The 22,210-nt window shown below is 56.6% G+C and overlaps 1 long non-coding RNA gene across 1 annotated transcript; it reads right to left on the reverse strand.

Moving 5' to 3' along the window:
* Positions 1-2,479: 2,479 nt before the first annotated feature.
* On the reverse strand, positions 2,480-22,146 carry LOC137227352 (uncharacterized). The gene is made up of 5 exons (XR_010944811.1): positions 21,994-22,146; positions 21,618-21,806; positions 11,832-14,229; positions 11,559-11,733; positions 2,480-5,089 (listed from the first exon to the last, which is right to left on the reverse strand). It is a non-coding gene; the product is annotated as an uncharacterized lncRNA (long non-coding RNA).
* Positions 22,147-22,210: the final 64 nt, after the last annotated feature.

Here is a 22,210-nt window from a genome sequence, read left to right on the forward strand (position 1 = left end):
TGTTGTGGCTCGTTGTAGGTCATCCATCCTTAAAGCTGCCCAGCCATCCACCGCAGGACTAGTCTACAAATTGTCTGTTCTCCAGCTCCAGAATATTTGGATTCATTCCAGCAGCCCTACTGTGTGAATAGCGCTGCTGTGAATATCCCCAGTCACATCTTTGGAGAACGCAAGGATCAACTTCTGTTAGGTACATGCCTTGGAGTGGAAGTGTGGGTCAGAGGGTAGGGCATGCCCAACTTGAGCAGACCTGACACATGCTTCCCACAGTGGTTGTACCAATTCACATACCCGCCAGCTGGGTGTGCGTTCCAGTTGCTCCACGTGCTTACCAACACTTGACGTTGTCAGTCTTCCTCACTTTAGCTTTTCTTGTGTCTGATATGGTAGCTCACTGTGGTTTTAATTTGCATTTCCCCTTGATGAGTTACGGAGCTGAGCACTTTATCATGCATTTGCCGGTTGGCTATTCACTTGTGAAGTACTTTAATTCACTTCCTCCATTTTTCTCTTGAGCTGTCTGCCTCTTTCTTCTTGGATTATAAAGCCAGCCTGCTCTGCCCCACAGACTCAAAGCCATCATAGTTCGGTCACACTTGCACTGTAGGTGGTGACAGGGTTTCAAACAAAGGATACATTATATGAAATTAATCTGATTTGAATTGATTTTGTATTTGATCGACCAATTTGTCTTGGTTTTATGGTTGTATAAGAGCTTTGAGGAGTTTATGCTTCATTTAATGTTTGTACCTGTCCGAATGACACCACAGTAAAAATCACTTAAGGCAACAAAGAGGGCTCATGAGGTCCCCTCTCCTCTTGGTAACCAGGAGGAAAATTTCAAAACACAAATCCAATCTGGTAACTCCCTTGCTTAATGTGACTCAAAGGATCCCTTCTGTCTGGGATGGAGACGAGCCTGCTCAGCCTGACTCCCGTCATCCCTGCTCCCCTCATCCCTGCTCTCCTGTGTCATCCACTGAAGCTGTTGCCCCTTCCTGGACCGTGATCTCTCACGCTGGGCTTTCACTCTGCACAGGCCCCCAGCTCTTGCTGCTCCCTGTTTTGGAGCAGCCTCTGCCCTTGGCCACCTTCCCCTTTCTTTGCTTACAGTTGATTCCTTGCTCAGACCTCAGCTCAACTGTTACTTCCCAGGGAAGCCCATCCTTTCAAGGATGGCCCTGAAACACACCATCCCAGCTGATGCTTTTCTTCTTTGCATAAAATCAGCTGCAATTTTTTATTTCTTTGTGGCATTCTTCCCTCCTACACCGCAGGTTCCACAAAGGCAGGGACGGCATTTCCCTGCCTCCCCCAACCCCGCTTTTTTTCTCTAGTGCTTGGCAGTTAGTGAGTGTTCAATACATGTTTGTTGAGTGACTTAATGACCTGAGCTTGTGTAACCCTCTCAATTGTATTGATGCTGAAAGGCAGGGAGGGCCCAAGGTCATGCATGCAAGCACAGGGAAGGGCTAGAGGCAGGCCTAGGGCCCAGCTCTTCTTGTCCAACCACATGAACGTGAAGGAGAGTCCTCTGGGTAGCAGGATGGGGGCCAGGGTCACCTCTTCACCGGCCCGGAAGACCCTTAAGGATAATCCAGTCCAATTCTTTTGTGCTTCAAATGAGGAAATTAAGAACCAAAAAGAAGACGGGGATTGTCTAGACGCACATGGTGAGGCAGGAGCTTGGTGGGGTCTGGCACCCGTGGGACCAGATGTCAGCATTCTTTCCGCTGCCCCACACTCTCGTGGAGCAGGAGACCAAGGTGGGCGAGGGTTGCTGTTTTCATGATCCTGACTGGGAGCCTCTGAGCGTGGCTAGGAGTCCCAGCCGGATGCAGACAGGAGACTGATGACAAAGGCCTTCCTCGTCCTCCTCCAGTGTCCATCTCGAGTCCCATGGGGTCGTACTGAATTCTTGTCTATGGGAAGGTGAGAGAGGACAGGAACATTCTGGAATAAAGACTGAGGGCCCTCCAAGTGAGGCAGGAAGGACAATTCAGAGCTGAGGAAAACTCTAGCTGCCTGGTAAATGCCCACTTGTCCCTGTCCTGGTCTGGGCGGTTGTGGGGTTGGGCGAGAACGAATTGCAGTAGTTTACGTAACCCTTTCTGGGCAGAGGCAGACGGCTTTTTTTTTTTTTTTTTTGCCACTCTGCGCAGCCTGCAGAACCCTAGTTCCCGACCAGGGATTGAACCTGCGCTCTCGGCAGTGAAAGCGCAGAGTCCTCACCACTGGACCGCCAGGGAATTCCCCAGATGACATTTTTTTTTTTTTTTTTTGCGGTACGCGGGCCTCTCACTGTTGCGGCCTCTCCCGTTGCGGAGCACAGGCTCTGGACGCGCAGGCTCAGCGGCCATGGCTCACGGGCCCAGCCGCTCCGCGGCATGTGGGATCTTCCCGGCCCTGGGCACGAACCCGTGTCCCCTGCATCGGCAGGCGGACTCTCAACCACTGCGCCACCAGGGAAGCCCCCAAGATGGCATTTTTAAAATTGAAATTTCCATTGACATCATTGTAGACTGACGTGCAGTTATCAGAAATGACACAGAGATCCCCTGTACCCTTCACCCAGTTTCCCCCAATGGAATCACCGAGCAGAGCTATAGGACAAGATCACAGCTGGGCTGTGGGCATTGACACAACCCACCGACCTTACTCCGATTTCCCAGTTTTACTTGTAATATTTTGTGTGTGCGTTTCGTTCTATACAGTTTTATCACAGGTTTGTGGATCCTCCGTCACAGTCTCACAGTCGGGATACAGAACTTGTCCATCGGCACAAGGATCCCGCCTGTCGCTCTTTTATGACCACATGCCCATTCCATCCCCATCCAGCCTGTCCCTAATCTGTCTTCCATTGCTAACATTTTGTGATGTCGAAAATGTTATGTAAAGGGAATAGTAGAGTATGTAACCTTTTGGGATTGGTTTTTCCCCTAGGCAGATGCCACTTTTGGGGCCAGCATCCTGTCGGGAGGATTGCAGAGCCCCAGGGCGTGGGCTCTGTCACTCTTCCAACTGAGCAAAGTGAGCCCTTGAAACTCCAGAGCCAGCACTCTTGGTGGCCACAGCAGGGAACGCGTCCTCCAGGAGAGGAGGGTGAGGTGGGCTGGGGGTCCCCTGCCCCTTCCTCAGCCCTGCTGTGACCCAGCCTGTCCTCTGCTGCCCTGTCTGGGGTAGGTCTCTGTCTCCACTCCGTCCCCAGGGCTGTCTCTTTCCTCCACAGAGAGGCAGCGACTAGAGACACTGCTTGGCTACTGAGAAGCTGTGTGACTTGCACGGTGGCCCCATCCTTGGAACCTGTCTCCCCCCCGGGGAAAACGGGGAGGCGGGGGAAGGTTCGCACCCTGCAAATCCGCGAAGATGCAATGAGGCAGCGTGTGAGGAGCAGTCAGCAAAGCGCCAGGCGCAGAGTGAGCCCCAGCGCACAGTCGCCCACCGCCCCATTTGGCAATGAATTATGTATGGCCTTCTGGCAGCCCTGTTCACTGGGGCTGTGTGCCTTCTCCAAGCTTCTCCCCGGCCTCTCTCTCCAGTGAGGGGTGCAGGCACCCCCAGGGGGGCGGGCAAGGTTCTTTGTCTCTCCTGCAAGGACCTGATCCGCTTCTGGTGGCGGCCGACATCTCAGTCCCCTGGATGCCCATTTCAGAGGCTGGAGAACCAAGGTCTGGGATCAGCTCAGGAATATAGTAATGATGATGATAATAATAACAGCAGCAGCATCGATAATAACAGTAATGGTGATGACACCAGCTGTGCTTTACTGAGTCTTTCTGATGTGCGAGGCACATTTAACAGACAATCGTTCATTCAGCAAAAATCAGAGTGCCCATCTGTGCCAGCTCTGTCCTAGGTCCTGGGGCAAAGTGGGTGACAGCACAGAGTCCTGCCCACACGAAACTTGGATTCCGCCGTGGGAGAGCAGGCAATTAACAAATGAGTAATTTAATCAATGATGCGTCAGATGTTAGAGGCTGGGAACAAAGAGAAAGGAGAACAAGAGGGGCGGGAGGAGACTGGGACGGCCAGGGCAAGGCGTGCTGGAGGAGAGTCCTGAAGGAGGTGAGAGAGCGACCTTGTGAGATGTCTGGGGAGGAATATTCCAGAAAGGAGCAGCAAGTGCCAAGGGCTTGGGGCAGGACAAGAGCCTGTGTCTGAGGCCCTGCGGGCTGGCTGGTATCATGAGAAGCAGCAAATTCTTAGGTCATAGGGAGGGTGGGAGGGAGGGAGACGCAAGAGGGAAGAGATATGGGAACATATGTATATGTATAACTGACTCACTTTGTTATAAAGCAGAAACTAACACACCACTGTAAAGCAATTCTACTCTAATAAAGATGTAAAAAAAAAAAAGTTCTTAGGGCAACTGTGTGAGCCGACTACCGCCATTGCCCACTTTAGAGATGAGAAAACTGAGATTCAGAGTATTTATGTCTTTGTTCAGAGGCTTTGCTGCAGATGTGTTAACGAGTTCGATTACGGGGGTGCCCCACCCTTCATTGGCGGTATTAGGAGCGATGTGGTCTATGTGTCATGCTTTCCTCCTACAACTGGAAACATTCCGAGCTCTGGACCCATCCGCCCAGGGATTTGGGGTCCGGGATGGTGGGCCTGTGTGGTCTTCACCATAAGTGCTCCTGTACCATCCCCATCAGCCTTATATCATGTCCCTGTTCCTGTTCTTCTCCTCTTCCAGCCTGTGAACTCCCAGCATCAGATACACAGTTCAGCGTTTCAGTCTAGAGACGGGAGGTGCTGTCTCTGCATGTCCATGGCTCCCGGTTAGGCCCAGGCTTCGCATTCCAAGTCAAGACCCAGGTCCAGTGCTGCAGGCAGGCCCGGAGGTGGCAGGCTGGGAGCTCATCGGTGGATCTGCCAGTGTTGGCCACTGGCGGCCGAGAGGCGTACAGGCGTGGACTCACGCTGTCTGACATTTTTGTCGATGGCCTGGATGAGGACTGAATGGTGAGAGTCCCCCTTCCGTTTCCAGCTGGGGGCGGAGGGTGTAAGCAGCCTACGGGAAGGAGTCGGTGCAGAATCAAAATGACTCTGCAGACTGGAAGAGCGGCCGGAGATGAGGACAAATCTGCTTGGCAAGGAAAACCCGGTCAACAGCGGCCTCCTCCTGGCCTCCTCCCCAGCCTCCCTGCCTCCAGCTTTGCCCCTTTAATCCATCCTGCAAAGGTTCCAGATGAATCTTCCCAGTTAATCTTCCTACCTGAGCTGCCCAACCTTCGCTGCTGACCTCGCTTCCAAAGGCCACTTGGTACCTGGCCCCACTGTCTCCTTCCCAGAGCACACACCTGGCTCCCCTCACCTCCACGCCTTCGTCCTCACTATGTCCACGTCTGGAATGCCACTGAAGGCAAACACATAGGCCAAGCCCCAACATCAGAGGAGACCATCCTTCTAAAACTCCTCAGGGTCTCTCTCTGATCCACCCAGCCTACCCCATTCCACATCCTCCTGGTTATGACAGCCCTGCAGTTCCCTAACCAGCCTCCCCGCCTTGGGATAGGTCCCACCTCCCAGCAGCCTGGCAGTTGAGGCCCTTCCTAATTGCAGCTCCAACCTCATGGCTCCCCCAACTCCCTCCTTGGCCCCTGCATCTGTTCAGTCCAACAAAGCTGCTTAGGGACCTCTGGTTCTCTGAGATGACCCTGTTCCTCTCTCACTTTGGGACCTCCTTATGTGTGGTTCCCTCTGCCTGGAACACCTTTCCCTTCCCTCTTAAGCTGCCCAACTCTTATGTATCCTCCAGGACAGTGTTGATTCACCCTCCTCCAGGAAGCCTTCTTGGATTCAGGGTCCCTCCCCTTGACCCCCAGAGGCCCTGCCTCCCTCATATCATCATAATTCCCCGTCTACTTTGAAAGTGACTGATTTGCCAGTTCCCTCTAGGCCAGGGTCTCAGGAGGACAGAGCCCCACATTGTCTCCCCCAGCCTAGCCAGGGCTCAAGAAAGCCCAGAGGGAAGAAGTCGGAAATGGAATCGCAACATTTATTGAGCTTCTACTCAAGGCCAAGCCTTTCATGTGCAGCACGTGGATTACTAGGCCTTTCTGATGTGGAGTTAGGTCACCATCTGGCCACACCCAGCAGCCCTGGGCTATTCTCCTTTAATGTAAATAATGGGCAGAATCCCGGATCCTATCTAACAGCATTATGAGGATAAAGGAAATAGTACATGTAAAGTGCTAATCTCAGCCACGGGTATTCAGTAAGCATTTAATGCTCCTATTGCTATTAATTACCGGGGCTCTGGAGCCAGCCTCTGTGGCTTCAAATCTAGGTTCCTCCACTTGCTTGGCTTTGTGACTTTGGGCAAGTTACTTAACCTCTCTGGGCCTGGGTTTCCTCATCTGTAAAATGGGACAAATCATAGGCTTCTGCGCACGTGTGTGCTTTCTCTCTCTCTCTCTCTCTCTCTCTCCCTCTCTCTCTCTGCTGTTGGGAGGATTAAATAAATGGCGCAGGGAGAGGGCTGAGCAAAGGCTGCCTGTTATTATTACTGTCTCAAAATCACACTGAGGGTCTCGATTCTGATCCCAGTGAGGACATTCCAGATTCTGGAAAATCTTCCAGAATTACTGGTCTGAGTTGGGGCAGGGACAAATCTTAGAACTTGTGAAAATTCACTTCCCACCCCCTGTATCTCCTGAAAGCGCTCTATCCACGGCTGATGGTCAGAGTCACCAGGAGGTTCTTCCTTGGACCTCTGGTGATTCCTCTGGGTTCCCATCCAAGCCTGGATGGAAAGAGGAGGGGAGGAGCCGATGAATCCCAGTGCTTCCCAGCTCAGCACAGAATCCAGCAAGGTGAGCGGCCGACAGTCAGGAGGGTTTGCTGGGCTCAGTCTCCTCCAAGGCCTCCCAGCCCCAGCCCATGCAAAAACACTTTTGTTCCCTGATTTCAGGCCTGGGGACCAGAAGGGGCGCGTGTGAGTCTGAGGGTGGGAGGGGGAGAGGGAGAGAGAGAGGTAGGGTCTGAGCAGGAGGGAGCCGGGACAGACGGGGACCCCGGGCAGCCAGAGAGGGGAAGGGGTGTGGGAAACACAGGGCGTGGGGCAGGGCCGGCAGCGCTGGGAAAGGGAGCCTCGGGGAGGCCAGCGAGGCGCGGGAGAGGGAGGCCTCATACCAGACACTGTCTAGACGCAGCAATTATTGTCAGCTCGGAACACCCAGGCTCTGCCGGCTCAGCTGAAAGGGAGCGTAACAAAGAGCCGAGAGAGGAAGAAAGCAGGGAGGAAGGCGCCCGCGGAGCCGGCTCCTCGCCTGTCGGGCTCTTTCTCTGCCCGGCTTACCCCCCTTTGTGCTCCATCGATGTGAAAGCCAGCTCAGAGATGCCTGATGGGGACCCGGCTCCTCCTGGGCCCAGACAGCCAGGCCAGAGTCACTGTGTGTGGGTTTTGGGGAGGGAGAGAAGGGTGTCCTGGCGGGGAAATGCATTTTGCACTTGAGTTTCTTTATCTGGAGGGCGGTGGGAACCGAATCCCAAATCCCAGCAGGCCTGAGAATGTGAACCCTTCCTTTTGTGTAGGGCCAGTTACAGATTTCTCTGAGCCTCTGTTTTCTCATCTGCAAAATGGGAACAATACCACCACCTGACCCGTGGCAAGTCCAATTCTCTTCCACCTTGGAGGGCTGCAGCCCACACCCCTCGTCGTTGTACTGATGGGGAAGCTTCAGGGCCCCAAGTGAACTGGGACAGGCCCCTTTCCTTGCTAAAGGCCTTACCTCCATAGTTTCTCTGCCTCTGCCATTATTATCCCCATTTTGCCGATGAAGAAACTGAGGCACAGAAGCCAGAGCTCTCAGCCCACCAGGCAGCAATGGGTATGGATTCAGGTTTGTTTGTTAATCTTTTTTTTTTTTTTTTTCTTTGCGGTACGCGGGCCTCTCACTGTTGTGGCCTCTCCCATTGCGCAGCACAGGCTCCGGACGCACAGGCTCAGCGGCCATGGTTCACAGGCCGAGCCGCTCCGCGGCATGCGGGATCCTCCCGGACCGGGGTACGAACCTGTGTCCCCCGCATCAGCAGGTGGACTCCCAACCACTGCGCCACCAGGGAAGCCCTGTTCCTTAATCTTAACCATGACTTTATGATGTGTACCTGCCCTAGGGGGTTGGGTGCTAAAGGTAGGTAGCAGGACTGATGGGAAAGCCACAGGTCCATGTGGTCCAAGAGTCTGAAGGTGGGGTCAGAGCTGCAGGTGGCCAGGCCACAGCCCCCAGCCACTATCTGGAATCAGGCCTCAGCTGAGCCACTGGACCCTCCTATTAAATGCAGCACTAGGCTGAGCAGATCTGCCCTCCCGTCCTGGGAGAGGACCAACCTGGGCCCTGAGTGGGAAGCGGGCACGGGTGACCCTGGGTTGCTGCAACAAGGCCTCCTCGGAACATTGCAGTAGTTAAAAGCATACAGACATTGCCCTCCAGCCAATAACCTAGCACCGCCCACACCAGTTCCTTTGCTGGGGGGTGGTCAGATGCTGCTTCCAGGTTCCAGAATGGGGTGTGTGTGTGTGTGTGTGTGTGTGTGTGTGTGTGTGTGTGTGTGTGTGTGTGTGTGTGTGTGTGTGTGTGTGTGTGTGTGTGTGTGTGTGTGTGTGTGTGTGTGTGTGTGTGTGTGTGTGTGTGTGTGTGTGTGTGTGTCTGTCTAAGGAGTTCCAGAGCTGTGGCCAGGGGCTGAGGTCCTCCTCCATCCATCATCCCCCTGGTCTGGTCTGGCCTGGTCAGACCACTCTCTGGTCCTGGAGGATTTGGATGTGTCCCCCAGGTCCTGCCTCAAGTGAAGGGCAGGACACTCAGTGCAAGGGACACACACACAGTTACTCTCGCTCACCCACCCCACAGGCTGTCCCAGAGGCGGGCTCATGACACGCCCCAGTCATGCCCATCCCCCCTCCGGCCTTGGGGTGCAGGCCCCTGCCCGCCCTGGTCACTGTTTGCTAGGTACCCTCCCTGCGTCCTTCTTCTGTTCCCACATTTCCACTGCTCAACACTGACTATAAGCTGAGTTCAGACGCCTTTGCCTGCAGTCAAGGCCACCATGACCAGACTCAGCCCCTCTTTCTGGAAGATTCAGCACATCCCGAGGTACCACATGTGGTTCCCCTTGCCCTTCTCCTCTCCGTGCCTTTGCTCAAGCTGTCCCTGCAGCCTGTCCCCACCTTGTCCCAACACAAATGCCTGACCTCCTGTGAGCCTGCTCCCCGGGCTGCCCTCTGTTTCAGGGGACAGCCCCTGACTCTGTCCTTGCAGGAGCTGCAGCCTGGTACTTCCCTGTAGACCACCACTTCTTGGTCTACGTCAGCCCCACACCATGACACACCAACTCCTGTCCTCTGGACCTCCCCAATCACGTCCAAGGCCAGCCTCCCCTCTGTCTCAGAAGCCGCTGCCCCGGGCCAGGCTGCCCTCACTCTCCTGGGACCTTGATACCACTCCTGTATCCACTCTTGTCCCCTACAGCCCAAGTGAACTTTGCGGATCTGATCTCCTCACTCTGCTCTATAAAACTTCCAAAGCTTCCAGTCGCCTCTAGGACAAGGGCCTTGGTCGGCCACACTGATCCTCTCTTGGGCCTTCAGGTCTGTATCTTTGGGACCCCCATCCACGCCATCCTCACTCCCTCCACCAGTCACTCTTCCCTTCGTTAGTTAGACCCTCCGGTCCTCAGGCACCCCTCCTCCCTCCTCCGGGATCCCTCCTATGATCTCTGCAGAGATCAGGCCGTGGGGACCAGCCCTTTCAGCCCCTGTACAGTCCCCTCCCAGCCCACCGCCCTCTTGTCATCATTTACTGCATTATTCAGAATGGTTTGCGCAGCCTCAGCCTCCCCTGCAGGACTGTGAGCCCCGTGTGGACCCGGCTGTCTGTCTTGTTTGTCACTGTGACCCCAGCACCCTCCCCATAGGCCCCCTCACTGGGTTTGCTTTTCAGCTTGACTCCACCCCAAGGCAGGAGAAAGGGGGCCCGAGGTCCCTTCTGCCCTGCTTCCGCCCTTCTCTCCAGGAACCCCTCCCTGCAGAGGCCATGGGGTTTTCAGGGTGGCCCTCCTTGCCCCTCCCACAGTGATCACCACCCCGACAAGGGCAAGTCACCAGGCTGCTGTGGGCTGGAGAGCACCCTGCCCCCCACTCCCCAAGCCCCAGTGCCTTGCATAGCCCTGGGTTGGTGATACTCGAGGGGGCGCTGCTCTCAGCTCAGGCTTGGCAAGACCAGGATGGGTGGCCTGGGGGTGGGTCCAGCGGGAGCACCCCCGCCCCCAGCCAGGGGCCTGGAAGAGGAGCCAGAGGGGTGCAGGGAGGGGCTACAAGGGTGGCAGTGCCCTATTCCACATCCATTCCCCTCCCAGAGACCCCTCACCCCCAGCTGGCTTCCGCCACTCCAGCTGGCCCAGTCTCTCCCCGCACTCCCCTCGCTGATCCCACAGTCTGCCCCTTCCCCCCCTTCTGCCTTCCCTCACCCCTCTCTCCTGCTCACCTTCCCTTTCCCTCCCCACCCCTTTCCCTCCCCCTCCCCCTCTCCATTCTCTTTCCCCATCCTCTCCTCTCTTCTGCCATCCTCTCCTCTTTTCTCTGAGTCCTTCTCCCTCGCCTCCTTCCTTTCTTCTTCCTGGGTTAAAAATAATCAACTTTCTGGGAAGCAGCAGCTCCTGCTGAGCCGCCCTCCCCACACTTGGGAGCCCCTGAGAATAGCTTTCTGCGGTTCTCAACTCGAGCCCCTCCTCTCCCCCACCCACCGCCCCTCTCCCCGCGAGCTGACTAATAAGCCCGGGCCGGCAGCAAAGCCAGCTAGGCTAGAAAGGCTTTAACCACTTCGTGCCCAGACTGCGGGATTGGCGCTCGGCCCCCTGCAGGCCGGCCGGGATGGGGACCCCGAGTCGTGGGCAGCCCCGGAAGCCGGCCAGGCAGCGGCCAGACCCGAAGCTCTGAGCCGCACGTAGTAGACGCTCAATTAATTTTGGTGCTTCGATGAACTTTGACCTGTGACCACCAAACCGGCTCCTCCAGCTGCTTTTGCAGCTAACTTGGGGCTTGGAGGCAGCGAAGCGACATCGCAGACACCGAAGGGATAGGGAGGGGCTGATACTTTGGGGTCACAAGGAGGGTGTGACTGGGCCGGTGAGTCTCCCTCCCCTTGGCCTGGCAGACTCCTTGCCCCCCCCCCACCCCCCGGCGCTGGGCACTGCCTGAGGGGGGCCAGGACTGTGCCCTCTACAGTGTGGGCCAAGGGCAGGGAGGGGTTGAAAATCGTCCTGGGATCCAAGAACGTCCACCGCTGGTCTGGTCTTCAGTGATCTTCTTGCAAAAGGGGAAACTGAGTCCCGGAGGAGGCAGTACGTCTCCGGGTTCCTGCCGCAGACCTTAAGGGATGCAGGGCCACCCGAGACCCTCAGCTCCACCACAGGGGTTTCTACGGGTGTAAGGCTGCGGGGTGGCGGGGCGGGGGACATGAAGGTCAAAGGTGAGGGGTAGGTGGGGAGGGAAAGAACTCAAATCCTGCGAGGACCCCGCCGGCTCCGCCCACTCCGCTAGGTCCCGGCATTACCTCATCGCGGCGCGTGCCCATTGGCTGGTTCCCCCGGAGGCCGGCCCAATGCGGCGAAGCTCGTTAACCCTTCCCGCCCCGCGGACTCAGCCTTGGCCGTGCCAGTTGTCCCCGCGGCCCCACACGGCCTTCGGGAGTCCACGGGCCACGGAGGCTGGGAAGGGCACTTGGGGGGCTGGCCCGCAGGCAGAGAGCTCAGTGGTTAGAGCACAAGTCAGTCAGCCTCTCTCGGGCCCCATCCTCCTACAGGCTGTGTGACCTTGGGCAAACAACCTCACCTCCCTCAGCCTCCTCTACTTGTTTTCTCAGCTGTAAAAAGAAGTGAATGATGTAACTCCTGCCCTTCCTAATTCCTTTCCCAGTATTTGCCAAGTGCCGGGCACACGTGGGCTCCGTGTTCCACATTGCCTCCTCACTGCAAGAGGTACACTTATGATTATGGGTTTTCAGAAGAAGAAAGCGGCTCAGAGCAGAGAAGCGCCTCCCAAGGTCACACAGCACGAAAGTGACAGAGCTGGGATTTGACCCCAAGCCTGTGTGCGTTCTGAGCCTGGATTCCTACCCAATGCAAGATACTGTTTCTGCTGGGAGATGCTGCTTCTCGGAGCTCCTGGTCCCGCAGGAGGGACAGGACTCACATCCCCAGACAGGCCACGCAAGAGGAGACTGTGACCTAATAACACCAGGGACAAGCTGGAGAGCCAGGGCCTCCAGGGAGCGAAGGCTTCCTGCAGCAGGAGGGGCTGGAGGTGAACATTCAAAGGGGGAGGCAGGAGGACCCTTGGATAAAGACAGAGGATGGGGGCTTTCCTGGTGGCGCAGTGGTTAAGAGCCTGCCTGCCAATGCAGGGGACACGGGTTCAAGCCCCGGTCTGGGAAGATCCCACATGCCGTGGAGCAGCTAAGCCCGTGCACCGCAGCTGCTGAGCCTGCGCTCTAGAGCCCGCGAGCCACAACTACTGAGCCCACGTGCCACAACTACTGAGCCCACGTGCCACAACTACTGAAGCCCACTCGCCTAGAGCCCGTGCTCCGCAACAAGAGAAGCCACCGCAATGAGAGGCCCACGCACCACAACAGAGACCCAATGCAATCAAATATAAATAATAAATAAATTTTTTTTTTAAAAAAGGATGGATGTGCTGTGGGGGCACATGAAGTTGGGTCTGGAAGCTCTGAAGAAGCCTGAAGCATCCCCTGCGGCCGACCTCCAGGTCCAGGGTCAGCCAGCCGACGCCGATGTGGAACCCGGGCGGCGGCTCCTCTCTGGGCAACACTGGAGGGCAGGGCACAAGCAAAGGCCACATACCTTGTGTCTAAGTATTTACAAGTTATAAATCAAGCTGCCGAACTACTAAATAAAATACGTTCTGTCCTCCGTCCTTGACAAATACACCTTCCTAAGGACAAACACCCCTGGAAGGCTGGGTTTGTAATTAGAAGTCTCAGGCCCCTGGGGTCCATGCTGGAAGTGGCAGCACGAGGAGAGGCAGCCCTGGCCTCCGGTTTCCACTCAGCCCCTCTTTTCTTTCTGCGCAGGTTTTGCTCTTTTCCACGAGGGGCTTTACGAGCTTGGGTGCTGACGCTCCAGCCTGCCCACACCCATGGCAAACAGCCACCTCTTGGCCACCCCTAGGGATTAGGGGTACTCAAACAGGCAGCTCAGACCACCCCCAGGAGGATGGACCCAGGAAGTGGGCTGGGGGGCATTGAGCAGGGAATTCCATGGTCTCAGGTGCCCAGATCACAGATTCCTTGCCCCATGAGGAAAGGCACAATCAGAAAAGGGCCAGAGTGCCGCTGTCTAGACTGGGACTGGGGTCTGAGGACTGCGCTGTGGTCCCCGGGCACTGCTGCAGACTGGGGTGGCCCAAGCTGGATGCAGCGCTTCCCCTCTTTTTGGAACTTGCCCCTGACCATCGCTTCCAGCCATGCACCTGACCCTGCCCAGTTCCCAGGTGCCATCGCCGACTGCTTCTCCCTAACCCCCAAGCCCAATACTTACCAAGACCTAAAGAGCTTCCCACTTCAAGAAGTCAGCTCCCTTCACCCTGTGCCCACTGCCCCTGCCCCAATCCAGGCTGGGCCCCCAGCTCCCACTCTCTGCTCACCTCCCTGCCCAGTCTGCCCTTTATGTCCCCCAGACAGATCTTTCTAATATGCAAGCATGATTGATCACTTCCTTCCCTTTCTGGCTCTCCAGGCTTTCAAAGCAGCATTCCCAGGCTCCGGATATCTGGCTCCTCTCAGCTTCTCCTCCCCTCCCATCACCTTCGGTTCTAAGATCCAGCCATTTGGACCTTCTCTCCAGTCTGGACAGCTTTATGTCCTTTCTGCCCCAGGGTCTTCAGGCGTGTCATTCCCCTCGCCTGGAACCATGCTTTCCGCTCTTCATTTTGCCAATATCAGCTTAAGAGTCCCCACCCCATGGGACCCTGCCTGAATCCCCGGATCAGCAGAAGCGACACCGTAATGAGCCGATTCTCTCTGGAGTTACCCATTTCAGGTGTTTCGCATCTGGGCTATAGGCGCCAGGAGGGCAGACTTGGTCTGTCTTGTTCACTGCTCCATCTTCAGTGCTGGCAGAGTGACTGGCCCAGAGTAGGTGACGCTGCAAGTTCATTGGACAGATGGGTCTGCACTGGGCTAGAAATCGGACTGATGGGAGCTCCTGCAAGCCACGAGGTGCAGCAAAAAAATAAAAAATAAAAATCAGGAACCTGAGAGTGACAGTATCCATTGCACACTGTATACCAAGCCCTGCTTTTATTCATAGTGTATGCTTATTTCTCACAGCCATTTTTGAAATAGGAACTATTATTCTTCCCATTCTACAGAATGAGAACACTGAGGCACAGAGGGTTCAGAGACTTAGGCTCACGGCTGGCAAGCAACAGGCCCAGATTTGAACCTGGGCAGTTGAGTTCCAAAGCTCAACCACCTCCCTCTTCCTGTCTAGTCCCAGCTGGGCCAGTACCTTGCTGTGGGTCCCTGGGCCACTGTCTCTACCTCTCTGAGCTGAAGATTTTCTGTCTGTGCAACATAGGGTTGCCAAAGTGGTGATCCCTGAGCTCTCTTCCAGGCTGACACCCTGGGGTCTCATGACGCTTCCTGGCAAGTTCCTCTGATGATCTGCCCTTTGGTGAGTACCTGCTTTCAGGCCCCGTCCCCAGGTCTCAGGCCAAGGCTCTCTGTGGGGGTCCTATGGGTGATGCCCAGGGAGTTGAATGGATGGAGAACAGTTGGGTGTGAGTTAGGCAAGGCAGGTGGGGGTGGTCAGTACTTAGAAGCTGTGGTCAATTTTCCTTTTTTAATCAGTGAGCCCCAGAGGCAGGAGGCAGGGCCCATGGCTGCCCTCACCAACTTGACCCTGTGGTTCTAGAACTCATCTCTATTTGAAACGTTCCACCTCGGACAGGCAGGAGCCCAGAGTACTCGGCTGGGTAACCAAACTGTCTTGTCATCATGGCCAGCTGGTGCTGGGCCTCCCCCTCCCAGGGACTGCACATACCCTCCAAGAGCTGAGCTGCCAGGTACTGGGGTTCAGGCAGAGACAGGAGGCTAGTGGTCCAGGGGGCCTGAGCACGGCAGTCATGCCCAGGGGGCACTTGGAATAGACTCAAGCTTGGGTCCCCATGCCAGAGGGGACACTCCACCACATCTCGGGGACTCATCACAACAGCCCTGTGGGATATGTACCCATTTTCCAGAGGAGGACACTACATGAAGACTCAGAGAGGGACAGTGACTTGCCCGAAGTCACACAGCCAGGAGGAGGAGTCTGGATTTTGCTCTTAATCACTCTGCCCCCTGCTTCAGGCAAAGGTGTTCAAAACACATTCGTAGGGACCTCCCTGGTGGTCCAGTGGTTAAGACTTCACGCTTCCAGTGCAAGGGGCTCAGGTTCGATCCGTGGTCGGGGAACTAAGATCGCACATGCTGCGTGGTGCGGCCAAAAAAACAACAAAAAACAAACACGTTCATAGACAGAATGAGTATGAGCGAAGTGATAAGAAAAGTTCTGGAAGAAACTCCGGGACACAAATGCAGGTCCGCGTAAGGGAGTGGTTTTTTGGTCTTGTTCTGGCCGCACCACATGGCTTGCGGGATATTTGTTCCCCGACCAGGGATTGAACCCGGGCCACGGAAGTGAAAGCGCCGAGTCCTAAGCACTGGGCCGCCAGGGAAGTCCCGATGTAAGGGAGTGTTTATGAATGAGCACGCGTGCCCCTTCTTCACCATCCCAGCATCCCTCCTTCCTGCCTTTCTCATGCTGCCTTCATGTATTCACTCCTTAGACCCTAAGCTCCATGAGGGCAGCAGCTGATTCGTTCCTCACCATGTACCCAGGACACAATTCCATGCCGGGCACACGGAGGTGCCAGTGAACCCCGGTGAATGAAAATACAAGCGACTCCAAGAGCAGCGCGTGGCCGCTCCGTACCCCCCCATTTCCGCGTGCCCTTTCCGTCTCCCCGCTCTGGCCTCTGTTTCTCCATCTCTGCCTATGGGGTGGTGCATGCCACCCTGCACCTGAGCTCAGGTGAGCTGCTGGGCTCCTGCTGGGCCAAGGGAGGGGCCCTAACACCCAAGGGGCAGTGGGGACGAGGGTGGATGCTGTGAGGGTCTACGCTCATCTTCCCCATCTCCTTGAAGAAAGCGGGTAACTCAGTTCCTTCCCCGCGTCTGCCTTTCTCCCCTCCTTATTCTCCTGACTCTGGTCACTCTCCAGGAGAGGTCCACCCTCCTTCTCTACAAGTAGCTCTACAAGCTACTTGTCAGGAACCCCAAGCAAACACCCCACCCCCAGGACTTGGCACAAAGTGTCCCAGGGACCCAGTTTGCCAGAAGGGAAGGGCATGACCAGGACACTCAGTTGGGGAAGGGCTCACACAGGGGATGAGTTGCACCTACCACAGCTCAGTTCACTCACAAACTCGGCCCAGCAGGAACCCGGTAGCCCTGAAATAACATCCACTCTGACACTTCTGAGTTTCTGCAAGGCACTTTCAGTGTGACCCCATTTTACAGATGAGAAAGTTGAGACTATGGAGAGAAGTGACCTCAAGGCTCTGGTGCTGTTCAAGTCACCAAATATTCCTGAGGCACTGGAGGGGTGGTGGGGGTGAGAGGGTGTGGGGGTGGGGAGCATCTAAGACAGTGTCCTTCCACTCCAGTAGCTGTGGTCTGGGTGGGAGTGCGGCTGACCAAAGCCCAGGTAAGTGTGTGTGACCTGAAGGTGAGAGGGCCAGGCCTGGAGTGACTCTACTGGGAGTGAGGACAGCTCCTGGCACAAATGGGGGCAGGTACTCACTTGAGAGGACCTTGATGGAGGTGGGACTGGGACAATGTTGGCCATGGGAGGGGGTCACGGGTCCAGGCACTGACTGAGCCAGAGTTGGTGCAAGGCCCTGTGCTGGAGTGGAGGAGAGGAGGATGGGTCCCTGCCCTCACCGGAGTGCGGAGGGTAAATGCCATGGCGGGGAAGCAAGATTAGAGTCTATAGGACCCAGAGGAGGGGCACCACTGTTGAAAGGTCTGTGTGTGAATGTGTGTGTGTCTGTTGTGTGGCCAGGGTATGTAAGGTGTGCACATTGAATGGTCTGTGTGATATGGGTGGGATGTGTGTCTGCGGCCTATGGCATATGGAGTGTGTACACACGCAAGCGTGTGTGTGTGCCTTGGGGTGTGTCTGTGCCTGTGTGCTGGTGTGTGTGTTGTGGGGTGGTGGTAACTGGGACACTCCCCAGGGGAAGAGCTAAGGAGAGATGGCAGAGGTGTTAACCAGGAAAACGGGGGAGCAGAGGAGGTGTTCCGGGCAGAGGGAGGGAACAGCACATGCAAAGACCTCTAGGCAAGAAGAGGGCGCCCAGAGCACTGGAGTACTTGAAAGAGTTCCAGTGAGGCTGGGGGACGGGTAGGGCGGGTCTCTTTCTCTGATAGCTTGAGGGTGTGCCGGGCAGGAGTGCGGGTGGAAGTTGGGGGGGAGGGGGTGCGCCGAGAGGGTTCAGCCGCACTGACCAGGCGGGAGGGGCGGGCCTGGACCAGGGGCAGATGCTGGGTGGTGGTGGGGCCGCGTTTGCGGAACAGCCAGAGCCCCGGCCACGCGCATCTGGGAAGCTGTGTGGTCTGGGATCCCGGACCTGAGCCTAATCCCGGCTCAGCCGCTGAGAGCAGTAGCTAGAAGGTTCTCAGTTTCCCGTCTATAAATTGGGTCCCGAGATTATATGTCAAAGACCCAAGAAAGAGCCTAAGAACTGTCCACGTTTTCAGTGCAGTCTGTGTGTGTCTCTGGTGAAGGGTGGGGTGGGCATTTGCTAACAAGCTTTCCCAGCACCCCAGGAGGCCGGAGATGCGGAAGATGGCAGCCCTGGCACAGGGCTCAGCTGTTAGTACCTGGCCTGAGGGCACAGAGGAGGGCATGGGGTGGGCGACGACAGCCAGGATTTCAACCCAGGTGACCGGACTCCAGAATGGCCCTCTCACCTGACTGCGGTAGGTTCATAATCTGGGTCACGCGCTAACAGCTGCCCCAGAGCCTTCACTTTGCATGGTCTTTTCTTATATATCTTATCCTTTTCTTATTTCTTGCTAGATTATCAGTCGTGATTTAGAAATGAGAAAACTGGCCAGGACTCAAACCCAGGCGGACCTGCTCCAGAATGCGCCCCCTTCCCCCACCTTGTATGTATGCAGCCGGTTTTCCCAGCATCTGCGGAAACGGCCCTCAACTGCAGGTGGCTAAGAGCCTGCGGCAAGGCAGAAAGGACTTGGGCCCGGAAACTCAGCTCTGCTGCCCACGTGCCGTGTGACCTTGGGTGAGTCTCTTTCCACCTCTGGGCCTGGGTCTGTGCAATTCCCTTACTGAGTCTGGGAAGATTTGTTGAGCACCTGCTAAGTGGCAGATGAGACCGACGTCCAGAGAGCCTAAAGGACTTGCCCAAGGTCAAGCAACCCGCATAATGCGACTCGGATTTGAACCTGGAACCCCAGTGTGTGCCCTTCAAGGCGGCCTACTCCAAAGCCTCCAGGAGTGCTGTCCCCGCCCCTAGCGGCCCGCAGTGCGGGGCTCAGGGGCCCCACGCGGTTCCAGGCCCGGCCAGCCTGACGTCAGGCCGGGGCCAGCGGGGCCTAGCTCTGCACAGACAGACGGCGCGGGCCGGACCGGGGGCGGTGATGACTCAGGGCCCCGAGACGGCCGGGAAGCGGAAAGTTTTGTGCAGATGACATCACCGGGCCGCGAGGGCGGGAGGGGGCCGGCTCCGGAAAACGGCGGCCTGGCGGGCAGCCCGGCCTAGGGCAGGGCGCGGGAGGGCGCGGGCGGGAGGAACGCGGGGTCGTCACGCTCCGCCGCGCCGAAAAATACCGACCCCCCTCACCCCCGGCACCCCGCTCCCAGCCCCCGGCCCGGGATCCAGGCCCTGGAGCCCGATTCCGCGCTTGCCGGCGAGGAGCGGGTTCCACCCGCCTGCTAAGACGCCGCGCTCCCCAGCGCTCCGGAGGCAGCCGCATCCATCCTGCTGCGTCCCTGCATTTTAATTACCGCCGCATTAATATTCATGAGCCGGGACTCGAGGGGGACCGCGGGCTGTCATTTCCCTCGCCCGCGCACCCCCGCACCCCTCTTCCCTGGCTGAGTCGTGGGCTTTTTTCCCTCCCGCTCCCAGCCCCGCCCGCGCCAACAGTTGGTGCACGGCTGATTTGGGGTGTGTGTGAGCGAGCATGAGTGTGAGCCGGTGTGGAGGCCGTGGGCAAGGGTAAGGGCCGGGTGGGGAGGACCTGAACGCGGCATGGGGGGCGGAGTGAGAGGGTGGGATGTGCCCGCGAGGTCTAAGTGTAAACGTGTATGAGTGTGGTTGTGTGCCTGTGTGTCCGCTTGTGTGAACGTGTGTGCCCGAGGGAGCACGGGCCTGCGTGTAAGCCTGTGTGAGGGCCTGCGTGTGTGTGTGTGTGAGCGTTGCCTGTGTTCCTCTGGGCAATCCCAAGGGCTGTGTGTAAGTCTGGGGGAGGCAGCTGTGTGCAGTCTGGCTTGGGGCTGGGGGAAGGGTCACAGGGTCTGACTGTACAATGGGGAAACTGAGGCCTGGGGAGAGGCTGGGCCTTGTCCAAAGGCACCCGGTGAGTGAGTGGCATGGAGGGCCCAGAACCCAGGGCCTGGGTGTTGGGTGTTTTCTGCTCCCTGCTCTCCTGTGCCGTTGTTTACAACAATGGCAGACAGAAGGTGCTGGAGCTGGTACCTCTCATGTGCTCTCCCCAGGAAACCTGTGCCGCAGGGGCTCCATCAGGCCCCTTTGCAGACAAGGACACTGAGGCAGTGGTCTAGCAGGCGAAGGGTGAAGCTGGAGCCCAGAGATGTCCAAGTCCACAGCCCCTGGCTTTAACACCCATGCCATACTGCCCCCTGTGGAACTGTTTGTGGGGGTCCCCTCTGGGATGATCCGGGGGTACCTGAAAGTTCTTCAGGACCGCCAGTGCTGCAAGGGCCCAGGCATCAGAGGGGGTTTCACCAGAAGCGTGGCTGCTTCACCGTGGCACTCCCAGTGCCCCAACTTGCCCCCCCCCGCTTTGAAGCCTGCGCGTGCTCCCAGCCCCGGCCCCCAGCCCAGGCACATCAGGGGCTCAACAGGATGCGGGAGGTCTTGCTTCACAAGGGAGCAGGCCACAGACTTCAAGGCTCCTGGCCCTCCTCCTTGGGCCTGGGGTCAGGCAATCACTCATTCATTCATTTGTTCATCCAACTGATGCTTAAGTGCCTACTGTGTGCCAGTTACTGTTCTTGACACTGGGGATTCTCTGAGTTTAGGAGGAACCCATGCCACTCTGTTCCCAATGCTGGTCATCTCCACCCTGGGGTGGAGGTCTCTGGGCTCTAAGAGGGGATTTTCTGTGCTCAGGCTCACTTGGGGTGGGGGTCTAGGGCACCTGTGCACAGAAGACAGTTTCCCACCCCCGGCCTAGCCGCAGAGGTCTGCGTGCACACACAGTGGGTGGGCCAGGCAGAAAAGGGCCGCCGTCTTGGGGCTAACGCGGAGCGGAGCAGACCAGGCAAGGCAGCCTGGATCTTTGCTTCCCTCTCCTTCTGGAATGTGTCCTTCTCCTTCAACTAACCCCAGGGGCTGGCCAATCCGTCTTTCCCTGGGTGAGGCAAGGCCTCCCTCCCTCTCACGTCTACCCTGCCCCAGTCCTGCCCTTCTGAGCACCCAGAACCAGCTGTTTCCTCCTCTCCGCCCACACGGGGCTGGGCTGGAACTCATCTCCCAGCCATATCCCCTGAGTTTTCTCCTCCCCTCCTGGGAACTCTATGGAAACATAGATAAGGGGACAGGAGGGACAGTCTGGGGCTCTCTGGAGAGGAAGTCGTGGTTTCACTGGGCTCCACAGGTCAAGGAGGTGTTCGCCCTGTGAATGGTGGGGAGAAGGGAGGAGAGGCATCCCAGGCAGTGGGAATGGCTCAGAGGGAAGGCTGAGGCCCCTCTTCTGGGAACCAGAGCAGGCCAAAGGCATGAGATCTGGGGAGACCAGAGGGATAGATTTTCTCCTAAAGAGCTGGAGGCAGTACAGCCTAGTGGTCGGGACTCCCGGGTGACCCCACCCTGGGCGAGACTCACACCACCGCCACCACTGTGAAGCTTGGGCAAGACTCTGAGCCCCATTTCCCCATCTGTCCAATGGGGAGAGCAACATATATATATATATATATATATATATATATATATATATATATATATATATATATATATATATTATATATATATATTTTTTTTTTTTTTTTCTGGATTGTATTCAGATTAAAAGACACTGCCCGTAAAGCACCTAGCACAGGGCCTGGTGCTCCTACATGGGACAGTCTGTCCTCCAGGACAGAGGGAGGCCCCTGGGATAACTGTCCCCATATAGCCCAGAATGGGATTTAAGGCTCAGCCTGTGTCCCACAGTGGGGATGAGTTTGCTAAGGACAGTCTTCTGGGGCGAGTAGGGACAGGCTGAAGCCATCAGTCAGGGGAGGCTCAGGCTCTAGGTAACAGGAGGGTCTCCAAGCCCCACAGCCCCTGGCCTCACCTGTAGAGGTAAGCATCTCTGAGAAGGTGCTGCCAGATGGCCCATCACTCAAATCGCCGGAAAGCCATCAGTCAGAGGTGGCCTGGACCCACCCATCCTGGCTCAGTCCGCTGCAGTCTTCTATGTCTCTGTCTCCCGGCTCTTTCCTTTGCAAATTTCTTTCTTTCTTTCTTTTTGGAATAGACATACCTGTACAGGCAAAAGAAAAATTTTTTTAAGGAAGTGCTGCAAAAGTTCACGCAGTACATCCTCACCCGTCCTTCTAGTTTTTTTGCATGTATGTTTCCAGGACATTTCTCTGCCTACAGAACTGTCTTTCTCCAACTCCCGCAGGATCATACCCACCTCTGCTCAAAGACCTTCGGTGGCTCCCTACCTTTATACAGCAAAGGTAGCTTTTCTAAGGCTTTTAGCAACACCACCCCAAGTGTGTTACCTCCTCTCAGGCTGCCATGCCTTTGCCCTTGCAAAGAGCCTCCACCAAAATTCCTCTTCATTGCTGCAAACCAGGCTTCCCTGTTTCTGGGCCTCCTCCCCCAGCTCCTGCCCTCCCTGCCCTCGACCTCTCTCCTGGTGCCCTGCAGCCCCGGAGG

The sequence above is a fragment of the Pseudorca crassidens genome, chromosome 7 (assembly GCF_039906515.1).
Source record: "Pseudorca crassidens isolate mPseCra1 chromosome 7, mPseCra1.hap1, whole genome shotgun sequence".
Classification (NCBI taxonomy): Eukaryota; Metazoa; Chordata; class Mammalia; order Artiodactyla; family Delphinidae; genus Pseudorca; species Pseudorca crassidens.